This window comes from Lolium rigidum, chromosome 6, assembly GCF_022539505.1.
Source record: "Lolium rigidum isolate FL_2022 chromosome 6, APGP_CSIRO_Lrig_0.1, whole genome shotgun sequence".
NCBI classification, from domain to species: domain Eukaryota; kingdom Viridiplantae; phylum Streptophyta; class Magnoliopsida; order Poales; family Poaceae; genus Lolium; species Lolium rigidum.
In genome coordinates this window covers 202,823,724-202,831,035 of record NC_061513.1, presented here as the reverse complement: position 1 = coordinate 202,831,035, position 7,312 = coordinate 202,823,724, and positions in this window count along the sequence as shown.

The window sequence follows — 7,312 nt, the reverse complement described above, 5'->3', positions numbered from 1 at the left end:
AGTCTAAGCCATAGTCTAAACAAGCTTCCTTTTGCACCACTATAAGCATGAAATATTTTACCCTTCTCCAACACCAATCAATTTTTTTTGAAACAACTCTCATAATAATTTATCAATGAAGACCAGAGATCTAATCATACCTAACTAAAGAAAATTAACAAGCTCTGAATAAGAGATGCATGAAAAATAGGAGCTAAAAGCATTGCAGTAGCTACTCAGCAAGTATAAGTGAAGAATATGAATATTCACATGAAAAGGCGGAGCGTGTCTCTCTCCCACACAAGAATGCTAGGATCCAACCAAGTTTATTACAACAAACAAAAAAGAAAACTAAAAACAAAAATAAATATGCTCCAAGAACAACACATAATATATGAAGCAATAAAAATATAGTGTCTTGAAAGATGACCTGATATTTTTATTGATGAAGAAGGGGATGCCTTGGGCATCCCCAAGCTTTGACGCTTGTACCTCTTGGATATTTCTTGGGGTGACATGGCCATCCGCAAGCTTGAGCTTTTGTCCATCCTTTATCTCATAACATCATTCTCCTCTCCCTACACTTGAAAACTCCCATCATACAAAAGTTCACACAATTTTCATTAACAACATTAGTGCAATCAAAATAATAAATCCACTTTGGTTCAGTTCTAACATAATTAAAATATCCATTAAAACATTAGCTACTATAGAACTTCTTTTAAAAGCTTTTTCTCTCAAAAGAACTTAAAAGAAAAAGATTAAGAGGCAAATGCAAATAGTGGCACAAATCTGTCAAAACAGAACAGAACAGCAGGTAAAGATTGATTTTTTCGAAAATCCTCTGTTGCTTAAATCGAAAAGTGCAAAACTAATAAAAGTTATATAATAACCTAGGGATATTCTAAAAAATTATAAGATCAATCCGACGTTCTGGCTGAGAATAATAATGTTTTTGGTGGCAGCACATAATCTGTTTTGGGACAGCTTCTTCCCCGAATCTTACCTTCTTCCTATTAGAGGCTATATTTGGCACAAAAACGAAATAAAAAGGATAAGGCGAGGTTATTACAGAGGCAACAATTTCCAAGACTCAACAAAAAAAAATACAGAAAGAAAACATGGGTATCCCCCAAGAGTGCTTTTCTCTAACGCCTTTCAGCTAGGCACAGTAGTTTGAGAAGATGCTCACATAAGAAATATGTAAAAGAGAGCATCAAGAAGCAAATATAAAATAAATTTAAGTCTACCCCACTTCATATTAAAAATAATCTTGTAAATAAACAAGTCATGGAAGCACAAAATAACAAGCATAGGAAAGCAAAACAAGTGCAACTTCAAAATTTTCGGCATAAAGAGGTGAAACTTAATATTGTTGAGATACATAAAACCATGTTTCCCTCTCTCGTAATAACTTTCAGTAGCATCATAAATAAAATTAACAATATAACTATCGCACAAAACATTCTTATCATGAGCCACATGCATAAAATAATTATTACTCCCCACATAAGCATAGTCATTCTTATTAACTGTAGTGGGAGCAAATTCAACAAAATAGCTATCATTATTATTCTCATCACCATAATCATCAAATATAGGAGGCATATTGTAATCATAATTAATTTTCTCCTCAATTGTAGGTGGACTGAAAATATCATATTCATCATTGTAATCATCATATATTGAAGGTATAGTATTATCATAGCAATTTTTTTCCTCTAAAGCTGGGGAACTAAAAAGATCATTTTCATAAAAACTAGCTTCACCAAGCTTAGACTTTTTCATAGCATTAGCAATAATGGTGTTCAAAGAATTCATACTAATAACGTTGCTATTAGCATGCAAATAAAGTTACATAGTCTTTTTAATTTTCTATTCAAACACCTCATGTCCTAACTATAAAGCTCTCTAATTTTGTTGTTGTTTTCCATTAAGCCTAACTAGTGAAAATAAAAAAAAGAAACAAAAAGGTATAATTGCAGAATCTAAATGAAATAACTTCGAGCACTCACACACCAGTAACAGTACTAGAAGATAGATTAGTAGCCAGAGGATATGAGTACCTCTTACCTTACCTCCCCGGCAACGGCACCAAAAAAGAGCTTGATGTCTGCGCACGCTTCTATTCTTGTAGACAGTGTTGGGTCTCCAAGTGCAGAGATTTGTAAAATAGCAGCAAGTTTCCCATAAGTGAATCATCCAAGGTTTATAGAACCCAGAAGGTAGAGGTCAAAGATATCCCTCTCAAGCAACCATGCAATTAAGATACAATAAGTCTCTTGTGTCCCCAACACACCCAATACACTTTTCAGGTGTATAGGTGCACTAGTTCGGCGAAGAGATAGTGAAATACAAGTAATATCGATGATTATAAGTAGTAATTGCAATCTGAAATAAAAATGGCAGCAAGCAAACATGTAGCAGAACTGGTTGTAAACGATGTTTTAATGCTTAGAAACAAGGCCTAGGGATATTACTTTCACTAGTGGACACTCTCAACAATGATATCATAATTGAATACATAAATATCATCTCTTCACAATGCTAGTCTGAACCACTCTCCGGTTGGATAACGAACACCAATTTACCGCGCAGGGCTGCAAAACCACTCCTTAAAGTTCGCGTTCCAAACCTAGGGACACCCCACTCTGTCACTTTGAGCGACCAAAGATAGTACTAACAAACACCGCAATTTCATAGAAACATCCAACTCTAATTATAACTCATGATAAGTATTTCTGTAATCTTTAGCCTAAGAGACACACACGGTGCACACTGTCACCTTCACACCATGGGACAAGGTGTCTCCGGAGATCACATTAATAAAACCACTTGAGTAGCATAAAAGATGAAGAGTAACATCTACTTATTCAACTAGATTATAAAGCTCATGATCACATAAAGATCACACCATGGGAGAGAGAGATAAACCACATAGCTACCGGTAAAGCCCTCGGCCTCGAGGCAGAACTACTCCCTCCTCATCATGGGAGTCAGCAACAGCGATGAAGATGGAGGTGGAGTCGATGGAGATGGGTCCGGGGGCAATTCCCTGTCTAGGCAGGGTGCCGGAACAGAGATTTGTGTCCCCTGAAGCTTGTCTTCGATGGCGGCGGAGATACGGAACTTTTCGAGGATGGAGGCTAATTGATTTAGGGTTTTCACGTCAGAAGGCAATATATAGGTGGAAGGGCGAGGTCGGTGGGCGCCCGGGGGGCCCACACCATCCCTAGGCGCGACCAGGGGTGGCCCGCGCCTAGAAATGGTGTGGCCACCTCCCAGCACTTCTCCGTCTCTGCTTTGGACTCTGTCTTCGGGTCGGGAAAAATAGGAGGTTTGGTTTTTGTTTCGTCCAATTCCGAGAATATTTCTTGTACAACTTTTTTGAAATACAAAAACAGCAGAAAACAGGAACTGGCACTGTGGCATGTTGTTAATAGGTTAGTTCTAGAAAATACATAAAAATGCCACGAAGTGTAAACAAAACATATAGAAATTAGTGTAAAATAAGCATGGAGCTTCACAAATTATAGATACGTTTGCAACGTATCAGGCCTCCTAGATCTTCTCATGAGGTCCAAGTGCTCTAGGTGCTTCTCTTGATAAAATATTGATATCCCTAAAATTCGAGCTCTGTTTTACTTCGTTTAGGCCCGTGAAAGCTGAAATTACACAAAACAAGGGTTTCATGTCCTAAAGTGTTATAACCAAAATAAAGGGGATCATTGATAAATCCCAAAAAGTAAATATAAAACATGGATATAAAATCATATATGTTGCTAATATGTGGGAATATGTGTCAACAAACTACAAAGTACATGCATGCATTTTACATGCGTATATCAAATATACCTTTGTATTTCCCACGATCTTGCCGGCCTTCTTGTCTTCTAGGTACTTGGGATAGTTGCACTTCCAGTGATCGTTCCCTTTACAGTAGAAGAACTCGACGCCTGGCTTAGGTCCAGGCTTGGGTGCCCTAGGAGTCATGGCAACAATATTGCCATTCCTCTTCAGCCTCCCGTCCTTGCCTTTTCCCTTCTTGCTAGACTTCTTGTGTCTAATGGTCTTATTGACCATTAGCACAGTGTGTTCCTTCTTGATTTCTACCTCAGCAATCTTGAGCATGTCCAATGACTCAAAAAGGGACTTGGTCATCCCCTTCATATTGTAGTTTATGACAAATCCTTTGTAGCTAGAGGGCAACAATTGCATCACCCTTTCAATTGCATGTTCATCCAGAATCTTGCATTCCAAATTACTGAGGTGCTGAACATAGCCAGACGTCTTGACCACGTGCTCGCTCACACTATTATGTTGTTCCATCTTTGCCGATAAGAATAGCTCAGAAGTTTCATACCTCTCAATCCTAGCTTGTGGTGCAAAACAACATTGAGGTTGGTGATCATCTTGAATGCACCCATACTCCCATATCGCTTTTACAGCTCAACTTCCATGGCATAGAGTATGCCCCTGTAGAAAAACAAAGAATCATCCACCTTGGTTTAGTAAACGTTCTTGTCATCCTGAGTGGCGGTATCGGCAGGTTTATCACCTATCGTGGCCTCTAGCACATAGTTCATCTTGTGGGGAGCAAGGAGAATCCTCAGAGCGCAGTACCAGGATGTGAAGTTTGACCCATTGGTTTTGATTTTCTGTTTCTCTATGAATTGACTTAGGTTGAAGGTAGGGCGAGACATCTACAATGGAATTTGCAAAGGTACATCAAGACTATGTTCATAAATTGAGTTCATGATTTAACTTAATTAAACTATAGAACTCCCACTCAAACGAACATCCCTCATAGTTGTATTAGTGATTACACGATCCTAATTCACTATACCACCCTGGATCGTCATAGCCCATGGCATAGTTTCAAAGGTAGATATCAATAATATCAGTCATATCAACCATATGAATCATGCTTAACCTCTCGTCGCTTGTGTTCCATGGCCATGTGTACACATGCTAGGCTCGCCATTGCAAACTTAGTGTTTTAGGAAGTGCAACATGTCTTACATCCACCATATTCTAACGCCGATATTTCTAGATCCCGATCGTCACAACCTGCTTTATAAGAGAGAGAATCTTGGTGGCACACACTAAGGGAGAACACAATTTTGGTATCTTATTTCAGGGATCATCTTACAATGCTACCGTCGAATATCTAATACATGCATCATCAGATAAAGAAAACTAATAACATCATCTGAAATTAAATGTGTGTGACATGACATGGTTGTCGCGCCTTGATCTCCATCGAGCTCTCTTGTACGACGCCAAGGTACGTGTGCCTCCTTGCCGGTGTCTTCATAGAACTTACCATGACCATATCATGCCACGTGCCCGCTGCAAAACAAAGTTAGACGCCTCTACTTTTATTGTTTGCAAGTTTTACGCGCTGTTTGGGCTGCCGCAGACAAGCATTTCATACCTACGGTCTTCCAACCACAACATGGATCAATTTGTTTCCGCTTTTAATCCTTTGTTCAGGGCCCTATGTTGTAAATGATGTATCAACTAAGGTAAAAGAGACAACCATTGTACCCCACCAACCGTTTATGTGGTACAAGCCATATTTCAAGCGCGAAACCAGTCCGGTAGGGATCCGGACCATCCAGATGAGCGCGGAGCCATATGTCGAGCGCGGAATCCTGACAACGGTCTAGAGAAGCCGTGGAAGAAGAAGATCCGGACCAAATTTCAGCAGCGCGACGACGTGCGTATGATGGAGAGTTCTCACCCGGTGCACGTTCCAAACTTTGAGAACACACACGTGACTATGTGAGGGAGAGGAGAGGGAGAGAGGGGCTAGGGGAATGAATGATAGGGAGGTGAGGGGGATCCCACCCCAATGCGCCGCTATCCCCCCTAGGGTTAGGGTTTGGGGTGGCTGGCCCACCATGGGCTGCTGGCCCACCCCTTCTCTAGGCGTTCGACTGGGGCCCTTTATTGGGCTGCCTTTTTTAGGTGGCCCATTAGGGGGTATCCCTATACTTTATCATTTTAATATTTAATTCCTTTAATTAAGTACTAAAACACATGTATTAAGTTTCCGAACAATTCACAAACTCCGGAACTTTTTCCGATACCTCTCCGGAACAATTCCCGTATTCTTCTCTTATAACTCCAATAATCCCGGATAATCCCTAAGCGTCTTATACCCTTAATTGGGCCACCCTATGGGTTCGGAAATGCACAGACATGATCGAGAAACTTCTCTGATCAATGATCAACATGGGGTTATGGAAAACCATGTTGACCCCTTTGTTTTCCACGAATTAACTTATCGCTTGAACCTCAACGCCGAGTCCTCTTACATAGTCATATTTACTGGTGAATATAAAACGATACTCACTGGATGAGCATTGTCATGCACATACCAAAGCATGAGTTCCAAGTTCTTGACTCGCTTTATCCATTAAGTCAGACAATTGATACTGTTCACGCATTGGTATTCTCGAAAACCATATTGCAGTACAAAAACATTAAAGTACACATTCGATATAATTTCCCTTCTTTACATAGATCTCAAATCACAGCAAATATAGACGAAGCAAATAGCTTTACAAATGGCATTTATCCTGATGTGTCGTTTTGGCCTATTAAAACATACGACATGGCAAAGCAACTAGATGGGTTAGTACAAGTTGCACTTACTTTTTGGCTTATACTTTGTCAAATGGAACATCATTCCAATTTCTCCTGTTTCAGAAATTTGTGTGGCTTATTTGTACTTCAATGCATGGAACACTCTCGTATGGATATGCTTGGAATGCCAAAATATCGCAGGACTTACAACTTTATTTACACTATGGCTAGTTTTCGTATTCATACACTGTCTCTTATATAATTTTAAAGTATTGTGTTGGAAAAAGTGAATGCCTCGAGGCGGCTTAAAGTTGCACAGATTGTTTTAGCAACTACCAACATTCTAGACAAGGTCAAACGAAAGGTGGTCGATATTTCCAAGAAGATACCCTACTTATATAGTAAAATTGAAGAGTTATTGAACGTTGGGTTTTTTTTTCCCGTAGAAGGTTTCCCGGCGTGTGTATCACTTTTCAATACGTCATGCACTGGTTGACTATACTAAATATTAAATATTTAGTTATGAAGTGGACAAAATCATAATACCAGTATTTCGATCATGGCTATGCCATGCAGGGCCAGGCAAATGCAGATCATGTGCCTAATGACGCTGTCTTCCGCGGCAGAAGCTTCTCCCGATTTCTCTGGCAGAAACTTCTTCTGATTTCTCCACCGGGGCAGAAACTTCTCCCGATTTCTCTACCGTGGCAGAAACTTCTCCCAATTTCTCTTGCACGCC